This window comes from Passer domesticus, chromosome 5, assembly GCF_036417665.1.
Source record: "Passer domesticus isolate bPasDom1 chromosome 5, bPasDom1.hap1, whole genome shotgun sequence".
NCBI classification, from domain to species: Eukaryota; Metazoa; Chordata; class Aves; order Passeriformes; family Passeridae; genus Passer; species Passer domesticus.
This window is the reverse complement of record NC_087478.1, coordinates 40,906,093-40,920,757: the sequence shown is the minus strand read 5'-3', so window position 1 is coordinate 40,920,757 and position 14,665 is coordinate 40,906,093. Positions and strand designations below refer to the sequence as shown.

The window sequence follows — 14,665 nt, the reverse complement described above, 5'->3', positions numbered from 1 at the left end:
TCTTTCCTTCAGATTTAAAATTATAAGAATATGGTGTATGATATAAAGCTCTGGTTGCATAGTCTGTTTTTCCTACAATAAGGATCCAGAAATTATAGTTCGACCAGCTTCACATATTTTCTCATCAGGTACATGTAAAAGTGAAAGGAACTGATTTGTCTTCTTAATTACTTAACTTTTTGCCATATTCTGTAGTTAGACAAGTTTACACAACTGACCTTCCTTGTCTTTCAATGTATACAGGTGAGACTTGGCTCACCTGGTATTACAATTTATTTATATGATCAGGCATTTTAATTCATAGAAGAAAAGCAATGGTAGGAGAAAAGACAGAAATTGCTTGGGTAAGAATAGATGTAGTTGACAATTTTATTGATGAGATACAGGACTTTCTACCTTTTCTTCAGTTATTTACTATGAGTTAAGAGAACATTAACAAGGGACACCACAGAAGTTTCCTGGTTTCTAGACCATCCTGGCCAGCTGGCTGGAACACTGGTCTTACTGATTGAACCTGTACATTTACATCCCCTTAGGCAGAAGGTGGTTGCGAATTCAAGTCTCTCACAACCCACCTGAATTTGCTAATCACCTGGCTACTGGATGGAGATGCAAGGAGAATTCTGCTTCTGCTATATAACTGCCCCGTCCACTGGTTGTGCAGGGCATGACCAGAGAGAGCTCTTCAGAAAAAAACCGCATGACCTGGCCACTAAGGTGCACAAATTGAAGAATATGCAATCTGTGAGTCTCCACAAAGCTCAGGTGCCTATGGTCTCAGTATTGCCAAAAAGACCATTCTCACAGAAGCTCTTGTATATGTAGGGGTGTTACTGAGGAAGCTTTAAATGCTTTATACTTTGGGCATCTTTAGTGCCAGATGGCATTTTAGTAGAGGGTTTGGAAATGAAATCACTAAGCTTAGGAACTTGTACACACAGCAGGTCACTTCCATGTGAGTACAATCCACTCGCTAATTGATAGGAGATGTGGGCCTGCTGGAAGGCAGGCTGTTTTTTCCCCCTTTGTGAGGAAGACTGGTCATCCTCAGGTAAGGAGACTAGTCAGCACATGCAAAATAGTCATGACTCTTGGACAAGGAGATGGAATAGGACTATAGATTGTGGTACCCCCACATATCACAGGAAAGCTACTGTGCCTGTTGCTAGCTCTTTTCCATTGAACTAATAATTTCTGTAACTCTTTTGACGGGCTGTACACTGAGGCAAGGCAAGTCTCTCAGATATTTTTCAAATATACTGATGTTTAGAAGAGTCATCACTTTTCCAAGATTATGTAATATTCTTGTGACCGATATCATTGGCCTGGGAGGACCAGTTCCTTATACAAAATACAATTCATTTCTGCAAACCTGTAAAATCCTCAAGAAAGAGGACAGAACGAGAGATCAAAAAGTCAGCTGGAGTCTGCAGAATTTTTTTTCCTAGATGCTTTCTATAGCTTTAATCAAATACTTCTAGCTTTTGAATCAAATTTGCTGCTGTCATGATGATTGGAACTAAGACTACTTCATGCCATTGGAGATTTTGGTCTCATGTTACCTTCATGGTATAATGCAAATGATACTTAGTTGTCACTGTGAGAGCTGGAGTGAAAGTTTTGAGAGATAGGTCTTATTTGCAAAATGCTGCCTAAAGCTAAGTGAAAATGGAAGTTACCACAGTCTGACTAGTCCCTTTATTCTTTACATCACTATCTTATTTTTAGTTACTCATCAGTGTTCTCATGCTTCCTTTTCCTTTTCCTGAGACGTCATCATAAAGCAACCATTTAAAGCCAACAGACTGCTCACAGATCCTGATCAAGCATAACAAATGTAAGTATAGTTCAGGTGTCTGTTTTTCCCATTTGCTTTTAAGATTATCTGCATTCGATATATGCTAGTCTCTTCTTTTAGTCTGTGTGGTGTGTCCAAGTATTTTAAAGCATAAACCAGAAGGACATTGCCTGAGCTGGTAGGAGGGGATGGAGGAAATCCTATACTGGAGGAACAATTACAGGAAGCTGACAGAGTCATTAAGAAGTTTAGAAGAATCAACAGAGATGAAAGTGGTTTTGGTATAGTGCCAAGTTGGAGAAGGAAATGACTTGTGCACAGGGTTAGATTTCAAAAAATAAACATTAAAAAAATATCTCAGAAATTGTTGTGGTAGCATTTAGATGAAAACAATCTTGCAACTTTGACAAGGACCCAGAGACAGTCTGTTGTCTATTCACCTGATTCAAAGGAGGCAAAGAAATGTCAGAAGTCACATCTTTCCAGGGAGGGATTCCCTCAAAACTGGGGATACTCGCAAAACCTTATACCCATCTTCATATGTCCTGATTTTGAAAATGAATGTAACTGAATTGCATTGTACTTGGGCTCTATCCAAATGGCACATTAGAAGTTTTTCATGTCTGGCACAATTTCGTGGTGCCAGAAAATCTTGCTCATAATCAGAACTGTCTGAGAAATGAAGAGGCACATGTGGCTTTGTTCCTCACCTTCAAAACTTTTGTAAGTAATGGTTGTTCTTCCTAATCTCCTAAATTTTCAGTAAAAAGACCTTTAATTTGCATAATCCCAGTTAAGACCTCCATTTTAAAAGTTAAAATTTTTGTGCTCATGAGGCATATTCACATCCTGTAGCTGATGGCAATACTGCTCAAAAAGTTCATGTTCCATCATCAAAGAAGAATTTCATATTCTCTGCCAGCTTGGGACTTGCAGATGAGACAAGCCTGCATTTGGTCTATCTCTACAGAGTAATTGAGTATATAGAGAAGAGGATGGACAAGTGCATAAATGGACATCAGAAAGCACAAGGTTGTGTACTCTGGCAAGTAGACTACCCTTATGAACTACCCTTATGAAGACTGAAAAACCTTTTTCACAGGAAAAATAAATAAGTAACAAAAAGTATTGAGACTGAGGACTACATCTAGTCTTATAAGACAGTAAGAGAAATGAAAGGGAGTGATGGGATGAGTGGCTGATCAGAAAAGGAGATAGGAGTAGCAGTACCTGGTTTTTTATTAACATAAAATTGGAAAACAGTGTATGGAAAACTGGTGGGTTAATATATGGAAAGGCTGGGATTCCATCAAGAGCAGGGGTGTCTTACAAACATTGGGACAAGCTGGTCTAGAAAGCTGAAAGTTTCCTCTTGAGGAGGAAGAAAGCAAAAAAAGTAGAACAGATTCTGGGCAATGAGATGAAGCAAGCTGAAAAATATTGCTGTGACAGAAGTGAAATTGCTAGAGACTAAACCATGGTGTAAGAAAAAGGGTGGAGAAAGGGATGGATTGAGAAGGGAAAGAGAAGCAAAGTGTGAAAATGGGCAAAAGAGTCAGTCTTAGTTAAAAATCATTCTGTTCCATAGTCTTCAGTGGAGCCTTACTGCTGTCAGAAAACATCTGAGATCCACAAGTCAAATGTTAGCCTCGTACTGTCATTAGTGATGTCTGCTTTGGAGGACTCGTGTATTAATTTATAGGAATTAAGGCTTAAGATACCATTGATTCCCAAATGTTCAAAAAGGAATCCACTTTTGGCTTGATGACAGGAGAAGACAGAAAATGTCTAATCACTATTAAAAAAAAGTCACTTCATGGTTTCTAGTGCAAATTCACCATCTTTTAACTTATAGACATAAGTACTTGTAATCTCTCTTTTAAGATAGAAATCTTTCCCAATCTATTGTTTCTCATGGCTAGAGTATTTAAATTATAAAAAAAATTCATTGTTTGATAAGTTTGATTTGTTTGGTAGTATTTAAAGGCTAAACAGATTGAGCCATTTAGGTTTCTCACAGTTTTCAGATGGCAAATGACTTTTGTTGCTATCATTTACACAAAGCCTTTCTCTTTTTGGTGATAGCAGTTGGAATTACTGTCATGATTTATTGAACTAACCCAGTTATTTGGTTTCTTAAGAAACTGACATCCTAGATAAATTCACACCGTTATTAAGCAATTACTTAAAACATTTAGGGGATCATGCAACTAACAACAGTGGGCTTCACTGGTAGGTCTTTCATAATTTGCCAATGTAAGTTGAAACCAAGGGTTCATTAAGAAATACCAGAACTGCATATGAGTTCCTGAGTTCATGACTCTATTCTTCTGTGAATGTCAATGGGCATGACATTGATCTTTTATTTGATCCTAAAATAAGGATTAGACTTTTAGTGTATGACCATTCCTAGGAGTCACACAGCTTCAATAACATCCCCTAGCACATTTACATGCCCAAATATTTAGCAGAATTTGGGTTCATTTGTCTGAAAGTAGTAAGAAAAATTCTTAGGAGAGCTTTATCAGGAGTTACTTCTGTTCTCAATTTCATAACATACGTGTGTGCCATTTTATTATACTACTCTTTATGATAACATAATAATGCAGTTCATCTAGAGTTATAGCATGCACTTTATAGATAAATTGTCAGTAATGAGTAAGATCATTGTATGGACCCAGATTCTCAGTTCATTACATGAAACAATTCACCTTGAGATGATCTTATCTTCTCCCTCACAAGAAAGCCCCTTTGTCTGGCATTTCTCAGTTGCAGGTAAGGGAGCTAGCCATACATATGTCATTCATACTGAAACTGTACATTTCTTACATTTGATGCATGAAAAGGTCATGTCAGTCATTGACAATTTTCAGTTTCTTCCTTATGATTGTGTTTTGCTGTTCATAGGTCTGTCCAAATGAACTATCTATCTCATTATTAAACTTAGTGCTATGTGTTTATGCACCTTTTCCCTATTTCAGGATTTGTGGTATAATCATGAATAAGTTGCACATTGTCGCTTAGCCCACATGGCCTAGTTTTTATGTAGAAGTTAAGATTTCCTAGTCTCCTGCTTAACCATACTGTTGTCAATTCAGCAATATTTATGTCTTTTTCAGTTTTACCCTTTTTAAAAGTAGGAAAATACACAACTTCCATGTCTTTCACACTACAATAATACTTTGAGTATTGAATACGAAGTCCCAGACATATGTGTATCATGCTGTAGAGCAGCAGTCCTCATCCACTGAGTTTATTTTAAAAGGGCCTGAGATACTACTTTTCTCCGAAGTAGATATGTGGGAGAAACACAATGGTCTCAGGAGGTTAAAAACCAAACTTTTCTGGAAAAATTTAGAAAATCAGTAATTTGGCAAAATTTAAAACAAATAATCGAAATGAAACATTTCACAGAGCATTGACTTCACAAACTCTACCCATCCAAACTTAAATTACCCATATTTCAAGAAAAGGAAATTATGAGTAGAAAAGAGACAAAGAGAGACAAAGAAAGAAAAGCAAGATACAGCTACAACCTTGGACCCTAACATGGACTGAGCTGCCATAAGATCCAAGGACAATTGGGACTTGACCATGTGCATATCAGGGCAAAAGGTTTTATCTGCTCCAGCCTCCTGTGACCACCTTCCGCCCAGGTGGGCCACCCGGTCATCTGGCCACTCTGGGGCTAGACTGTGGTATCAGAGGTGGGGTGTGGGGCACGGCTTCAGGTGTGCCAGATGTGGCAGGGACTGTGTTGGACTAGAGGCTCCATGGAACAGTCCAGGTCCCTGCCCCCCAACACGCTCTTCAGTAGTCTTGAGCCAGCAGTCGTTTTCTCCAGTCTGTCACACTTGCCAGTTTAGCAACCAAGATTATACACTCTGTGATGCAAAGTATTACTTTTTGAAGGAAGGCTGGAGTTTCTGTGTGTGATGATAAACAAGGCACAGTACTTTGATTTCAAACATTAAGATACATAAATAAAGTTTATTACTGCTTCTTTCTAACAAGACCTTTCCATTGATACCCATTGTGTGTTCATAACTTTTGCTTTCTTTCTCTATCTAGTTTTGGCTGTTGGAACTGCAAAGCAGAGATTTGTGTATTTCCCTGTAAAGCACTGCTGTTTGGTAAGAGAAAACCTTTTCCAAGTCCCAACATATTACTTGTAATTAATGTGGTCTGTCATGAATTGTAGTGGATATAATTTAGTAGATACAGGGGGTTATCAGTGACTGTCATGTGAATAATAAGGTTAGGTCGTTTTAATATCCTTCTCTGTAAAACCAGCACACATAATGTCAAGGAATACGTCATTCACCCAAAAGATTCATTCAAGCACAGGCCAGTAGGGCAACAAAGACTGGTACTATTGAGGAGGCAGAAGAGAAAGCCTCAGGCATACCCCAGTCATGACACAGTTCAGGAGGCTATGCCTGGGTCAGAGAGCTCTGTGGAGAGAACTCTGCCCCCTTTCCTCATAAGAAAGTTGCAGGAGTATAAGACATTTGTGAACTCAGGAAAGGCCTGTTGCAAGAAATGTTATTTGGAGCTGGTCAAAGGAAGAAACAGCTGGTGGGGGTTGGGTGGGTGGCTTGCTGCTGGGTGTGATTTTCAGGAGACAATTGTATCTCACACAGTCCTAGTCTTTCCTTCTGAGACAGTAAAATGTGGAGTAAACACAGGGGAAAGCTGAAAAACATCAAGACTGTCTGCAGGGAAAGCACTGCATCACCCCTTGGTGCACCCACATCTTTTGCACCCCACTAGTTCCCACAGTGTACAGTCTGCTGCCCCTGCAAGAGACAGAAGGTGCTAATTGTCTGAGCATGGCATCTGAGATGGCAACAGAGCAAGTGGTGGGCTACCACAGCTGTCCAACAGCCAACACAAAGAACAGCAATAAAACTTCAGGTTTGTCTGTCTCTATGGCTTTCTGAAGGAATGTCTCCCACTCTAGTCAGGACTGATAGCCCTACACCATCTTCTGTCTGTTCTCTCAAGGAATGCCTTTTACTGTAGAAAACCCTCCTTCTTTCAGTCACCTGCTTGCTAATGATCATACCTTCCCTCAGGGAAGAGTCAGTTCAAACATATCTTGCAATGATTTAAGCATTTTTTACCTCAGGAGACAGTTCAAACACAGTCCAAACAGTGTCATGAGTGCATTCTTTGCATGGATGCCTTCTTTAGATGGCATCTTATTATTGAAATGATGAAGTTTTCGTCAAATATAAGAACAAAGGCAAACTCCTATGGGCTTAGACATTAACTAAGCAAAAAGGAAAAGCTAATTGCTAGATCTGTTCTGGGTAATATTTTTTGTAAAATGCCAAAATCATATCTGAATTCTACATGTCTGAATTAATTATTGACAAATGTTCTTGAACCAATAAGTCTTAATTACACGAGACACTTAAATCCTATAGGTGAACAAAGCATCTTATGTCTGTGGGTAATTTAGATATCTTCTGCTTTGCAATGTGAGTGATGTGCCATGCAAAGCAAAAAGGTTCCTGACTATGATGGGGTAAGTCTATCAGTTAATATGTTATTAAAGCATGGAATACCTCAGGTATCACAGTCCGTGCTGTGATACCTGAGGCTCCTTCGTGAGCCTTAGCACTCTAGACAGTGGTAGAAACATGAGAGCCTGCAGAATGCAGCTCTTCCTCTGGTTCAGTCAGCAGCCAGGCTGGGGTTTCTGGATGGATATCCTGTTCCTAAAAGTGCAGGAAGATATTGTAATGCCCATGTCCTTTCACGGAGATAGCTCTATCTCTAATTTGAAACTGCAGGGTTAACATACAGTGATATTTTGCAATGGTCACCCACTTAATCCTTTATTCTCCTTGGAAATTAGAACTTCCTCATTTTCAAAGTCCTGCATAGCTGAAAGACTGTTTAGACTCTTGGAATAAGTGGTTACATATTCTTAAAAAGGAAATTGAGTCTATAGATGTATAGATTGTGTTCAAGGGACAACATAAAATAGCTTTAAATATTATAGATACTAAAATTCATAAATTTTCAGAAAAACTGACTAGAAGAAAGAATCCAAACTATCTCAAAATACACATGTATTTTTTCAGTGGAAGACTTAGAGTGATTTTTACTTTAGTTTTCAGTAGTTTATTGAGAAAAATTACAGTTGTTTTTTTAAAATTACTTGTTTTACCTAGAAGAGATTAAAAATTTGGTCATCTGCATGACTAAATCCACATATCTAAAACATCAATGCTTGTTCAAAAAATCAACCATCAGAATAAAAGATGGCTTAAAGCTTTTACCATAACTATATTTTAAGCCTTTATTCCACTCAGAAGTCTTAAGTAGGAACTTGCTTGTTATCTATTCCATTAACCAAGGATTCTGCAAGAAGATATTTTTTCTTTTTGATAAGCTATAAAATAGTTTGTTCCAACCAGTGTCAGGCACACCAGAACTGTTAATATGCTCACAGAAGAATCTGCCCCACCAGAAATGAGGAAAAAAAAGACTTCCAATTCACACAAGTCTGCTACAGTGAGTAGTGCCAGCTAACACAGCTCAGTTCCTCAGATACACAAAATAGTCCTAACAACGTTGTGCATGGTAGATAGCTGGAACTCCTGTTCTTTTTACATTTGTATAAATATAAATCAGAATTATAAGCCAAGGAATTTTCAATAAAGGATGGCCAGTACTACGCTTCAAGAATGTTCATATAAATACTGAAGATAGAATTTTTTTTACATTACAACTGATGAAGTAATTGCTTTTCACAGTAACTGCTTTTCATTCCTATTAGCAACAACTGTGTCTTTTATTTAACAGTAGAACTTAATGGAAAAAATTATGGGCACAGCCCTTGCACTCTGTTTTAAACACTCCATTCAAAACAGAAAATATAAAGTTACCAGAACTGTAAAAAAACTGACATTGCAGAATTTCTTCTGTGCTCTCCACAGCTTAAAAGCTAATGTTGTCCTTAAAGAACAAGGTGGGAGATTCAAACATTCATTATTTTCCTCCCTCTGATCTACAGCTTTGACTGACATTGTGCAAAGAGCTTGAATCTTTATAAGAGGGAAGATGTTCCATTGAGTCCTTCAGTCCACTGAATTTCTCCGCCTCTAATGTAGGGTCTCCATCACTATTTTGTCTAAATTCTTAGCCTCTATTATATTAAATATCCAACATAACTTAGGCAAGATTCTTCAGTGCAAAATACTAATACAAACTAATCTGGGCTACTTGATCTAAGTTGAGTTGAATTGATGCACCCAAAATCAGGGGCCTAAGGCAAGATTTGTCCTACCTAACGCAGATGCCTGAATCAGGAGTTCAGTCTCAGAAACCTTAGAGAGAGACAGAGAGACATATACTGAGGCATTTGTGATGCTGTGCTGGGAGATGTGCCTTGCAGGGCTCTTCATTCTCCACTGATTGCAGGAGGTATAGAGCAATTTCACTCCCATTGCAGGATAAAATGAGCTAGATCTGTCCCTCAGTTCTGCACTGGACACCTGGAGAGTACTGTTGATATCACATAAGTACCCTCTACAATCTGAGCTAGACATGGCTAAAAAATGTGTAGAAGGAAATGTATAATCATTGAAATGCATTAGAATATGCCAACCAAATTTCAGACTTGGAAATTAGTTTACATACAGCTATTTCCCTTGCCAAATCTGATGTATTCATTTAAGGAGTTAAACATGAGACTTTGCTCTGCTTTACTAGTAAGGAAGGAAAGAATGTCTCTTTGAAAAATTTTACATGCCCTTCTCTCATTCTCTGTTGTACGTTTCAGTTGCTGTTGTCATATTTTCCAGTCTTAACATCCCCTTGAGTAATTATTGCCATACAATTAAGAAAACATTTAGAATGGAAAAGCCATTTGTTAGAGTTGCACTCTAAACCAATGGTGTACTCCTGTGCTTTGACTGATAACCTTTCCCCTGACAACTTGCTGGGATCTGATGACTGTTTAGGTTCACTCATTACTGATTCTTGAGTTGAATTTTCTGTGACCTGACCTTTCCAGTAGTATATTTTCTTGCTGAAACAAACACATTTTACAGGTCAGTAGGGGCCAGCTTGACACTCCTTAAAGCACAGAAGACAAATTTACTTTGTTTAGAGCACAGAGACTTTTTCAGCATTTTTCTTCAAAATTTGATGGGCTAACTGATAGCATTTTCTATATTAGGGCTGGATTCTGTATTGTTCCTGATATGTTCTCTGCATCTTTATGATATGCACTAAGCAAACTAATGTTACTGTAAAAGCAGTCAGTCAAAATTACTAATAGCAAAAATGTTGGATTAAACTAGAAAGAGAGTAAAATATGTCACTTCCCCCCCCCCCAGAAATCAGATTATTTAAGTAAAAAATTCCATGTGCAGTGCATTGGTGTTTAGAAGACTATATTGAATATATTGCATATATTCCAAGATAAACACTTTTAGAGTAATACTATTGGATATTTTTCAAAGATACACATTAAGGTGGATGATCCTGATGAGGCTAATAAAAGGTTACAAGCCCAACTCCACCCCTCTCTGCAGCTGTAAATTTGACAATGATAACGGGGCTGTGCAGCAGCAAAAATAAAGACATAGAAGGGTTGGGAAATAATGGAGACTATTACATTAGAAATTATCAAATAATGAAAGGTAAAACTGCATGCATTTTATTTATTATTTCCATCTTTAATAAACATACAATGCTACACAAAGTTGGCTAATACAGACAAGTGCTTAAGGTATTGTATTAATATTCCTTCTCATTTGCCTCATTTTAATATTTCAGTTTTACCCTCAGCTGTACCTTTTTATCATCATTTTAAAAGCTCTGAAGGACTCCACTGTACTTTGCATGCCTACCATTGTCAAGCAGCATTCTGCTGTCATTCTGTTCCCCAGTTTTGTGCCTCTGTGTTTATTTTACATTCTTGACAGATATTTCTGCTTTTTATCCATAAAATATCTTTTGTGAAGAATAACCTTTCAGAACACTTTCGGGAATGCTTCACAGAATCACAGAATATACTGAATTGGAACAGACCCATGAGGATCATTAAGTCCAACTCCTGGCCCTGCACAGGACACCCCAAGACTCACACCCTGTGCCTGAGATCATTGTCCAAATGCTTCTTGAATTGTGTCAGGATTGGTACTGTGGCCACTTCTTTTGGTAGCCTGTTCCAGTGCCCAGCCACTCTCTGGTTGAAGAACTTTTTTCTAAAATCCAACCTAAGCTTTCCCTGACTCAACTTCAGGCCAATCCTTTGCGTCCTGTTAGTGGCCAACACAGAGAAGGGTTTCATGAATGCCTGGCATATATCAGGAGTTAGTATTATTATTTTTTAATTCAAAATAAATATTCTGAAGTTGCATGCTGTGACTGATGCTGTACACATTTAATAAGAGTGCAAAACATAATTGGACAAAGAAAATAGACCATTTTGCAAAGGATCCATAATGTGTTCCACTGCACAAATCCACTGTTAGGATTTCATTAACAAGATTTGAAATTTCTGAGTTTTAATTCAATTTGAAATTTCATTTTGCCAATTCAAAATTAAATACACCAAAGAAAATGATCTGAAGTACTAATGGGCATTATTAGGACTTTAAAAATCATAACTGCTTACAAAAATATTTTGAAACTTCAAGGAAAAACTTCTGCTTTCAGCTGTTTATATTATTGATTGTTCCAATAGTGAACAATCTGTCTGCATTAAGTAGAAAATAATAATGCAATTATTATCAATACATAGTATCTAAGAATAGTATGACATCATCTCGAGTACCAAGTTCAATTTCAGCCATGCCTTGTAACAGTAGCTGACACAGCGGAGTTTGGACTAGATAATGATAATTACTAGGAGAAGTAGGAAAAAAGCAAGATATTTCCTTATGGAGAAACAGGAATGTTACAATTCCCCAATGTAATGACTAATGACTAGCTGTCAGCTGGGAATGCAGGCCTTCCTGTTTCATTATTCCTCCTAAATCAAGAATCAAATACAGGCACTGATATTGTCAGGTATCTATTTAAAGCTGGCAGATTGAGGTAAGGGGTTTGTTTTTGCATAATGTGTAATTAATGGCATTGTTTGGACCATTGTTTTGAATTTATGGCAAAGCTAAATAGGTTGAATAGGAATTTTTTAGTCATTACACAATTAAAGAGGTAAAACCCCCATTTGATTATATATGTGTGTGAAATTATAAACACAAAAGAACTTCATTGAAATTGCAACATCATTCTTTAAAATAAGTTGGAAAATGGCAGTTTCAATTTTGCCTGTACAACATTAATTCAGAGTTTTATCCATGTGATTATAATAGATGCTCAAGTTAAATGATCACATCCTTTTTCCCACAGGACTTCTGCCTAATTTCAGCCATGCTACAGGGTCATGTTCTGGCAGAGTCAAGTTTATCTGCCTACACACTCAGAAAATCAGGTGTGAAAACCCCAAACCTAACAACAATAAAAAACCTCTAGTCCAGAAGCTGTACAGTCCTGTTAGCAAAGTACTGCTTTTGATTTAAAATGCCTCCTGCAAGAAATATGCATGGCTTCCCTTACACAGCTGGCTTGCTTCTGGCCCGGGGAATGCAAGTGCAGTATGCAGGGCTCTGTGCAGCTGTCCACGTAGCTTTGCCAGCAGTTATACCTTGCCAGAGCATTCATACATCTTCATTAGCAGATGCAGATTTCTAATTTCAAGAATATTAAACTCAGCAGTGCTCTTAAGCAACTTATATTTTCTACTCTTTAAATTTATTCAAGACAAAATGCAGCTCTGCGTTACAGACTGTTTCACTGAGTGACCTATTACTCCAGGGAAGGTTACACAAAGTGTTTTGCATCTCTAAACACTTTCCTTACAATCCCCAACCCTTTCTGGTTTTAAAATAGTCCTAAGACAATTATACCTATGAACAAGTGGCTTTCAAAATGCTGGTTGTTACCACAGCATTTCAAAATGCTGGCTGTCAATATTGTGGGGGGTAAAATTCAGAAGAAATGGTCTCCGCTGTTCTTCCTTCTTACCCTCAAGTTTTTGCTGCAGAAAAAATTTGAATGGGATGTGACAGAGATGCAAAAGTGCTGTGTACTGTCACCTGTGTCTGTGAGTATTCCTATATCACACAATATAAAGCATCCAGCTGACATAGCACATATGATAAATAACATGTGCCAATTTTTAATATTAAAAAAAAAATAGTTTTGTTTAACGTAAGTCTTATTGAATCTGCATATTGAAAACACTTGAAAAAAACCCCAGCCATTTAACCATTTTATCCATTAGCATAATTTGCATCTTCACTATGAACAACAACAACAAAACATTTTCAAATGCTTCCATAAAGTTTAGGAGCCCAAGAATGGCCTGTTTCAAACATCATCTCCAAAAATGTCTTTTTATTATTCAATTATTTAGAGTCTGAATAAATGCACCGAAGGGCAACATTTCAAGGAAAGTAATTGCCAGAACACTTTCAATTCTGTCTAAAACCTACCTACAAACAAACCTAAAATTTACAGGGGAATGCAATAAACTATATCCTGATATCAGGAAAAATATGTGATTAATCCAGTCCATTTGTAAATAGTGTTTTAATTTCAAGTAGTGTAAATCCAAAGTAAATCTCCTGACTCAAATGAAGTTCTTCAGAGTAAATAAAGGAAGAATCAGGCATGAGAGATCATAAAATACTTTTTCAGGACAGTGAATTTAAAAGTTTGACATAATGGGTTATTCTGATCATTTTTATTCTCCTAAAGGCTAGAAGGATAAGCTGATTAATTGTTGGAGAATGCATCATGTTCTTTCAAAGTTATTCAGCATGCTTACAGTCCACTTAAAATAAGCTTATATTTTTAAGGTCCTCTTAAGCACGTATTAATGCTTTGAACCTTTAAAATTCCTAAAAACTGTTTCTTCAGACCACTTCCTAGGAAAAAAAATGGAGTTATAAAAATTGCATTATTAAATACAGAGTGACTGACTAGACCTGTCAGCTCTTACAGGTCACCTTTCTTAGAGCACAAGAGCTCTCTATCCCTGTGTGTAAGAAGTTCAGCAAGACAGGCTGGACACTGGCTTGACTAAGCAAGGATCTGCTCCTCCAGCTGAGGAGTAAGAAGCAAATACACAGCCAGCGGAAGCAGGGACAGGTCACCCGGGGAGAGTACAGGTATATGGCTCATGTGTAGGGATGGGGTCAGGAAAGAGAAAGCAAAGCTGGAACGTGGCTTGACAAATGACCTGAAGAATAGCAAGGAGGATTCTGTAAGAACATAAGTCAGTAAAGAAAAGGTGAGGAGACTCTATTCACCCTGATAAGCAAGAAGGGTGAACTGGTGGTGACTGTTATAAAGAAGTCTGAGATACTCAGTGACTTTGCCTCAGTCTTCACTGCTTCTCTCAAAGTACCCAGTCCTCTGGGTGGTGGAGGCCAAATGAATCCCTCCCACTACAAGTGAAGAGCAGGTTCAGAACCACTGATGAAGTCTGTGGGACCTGATGACATGCAACCCAGGGTCTTGTGGGAACTGGCTGACATTGTTTTCAAGCACTATTCATCATCTTAAAAGACATGCCAGTCAGATGAAATCCTCATTGACTGGAAAAAGGGAAACATCACTCCCTTTTTTAAAAAGGGAACAAAGATGAACCATGAAACTACAGATGGGTGTGCCTCACCTCTGTGTCCAGGATGATCATAGAGCAGATCCTCCTAGAAGATATACTATGGCACATACAAGACAAGGAGGTGATCCAAGGCAGCCACCATGGCTTCATGGACAATTTGTGCCTGAGCAAACTGGTGGCCTTCTATGATGGAGTGATGGCAATGG

The 14,665-nt window shown here is 37.9% G+C and overlaps 1 long non-coding RNA gene across 1 annotated transcript in view; it reads left to right on the top strand.

The window, feature by feature from the left end:
• The first annotated feature begins 1,796 nt into the window (after window positions 1-1,796).
• LOC135301427 (uncharacterized) overlaps window positions 1,797-14,665 on the top strand; it is a 53,142-nt gene continuing 40,273 nt past the window's right edge. Inside the window, exons 1-2 of the long non-coding RNA XR_010363197.1 lie at window positions 1,797-1,837; window positions 5,870-5,931. This is a non-coding gene — a long non-coding RNA (uncharacterized LOC135301427). The remainder of the gene's footprint in view (window positions 1,838-5,869; window positions 5,932-14,665) is intronic.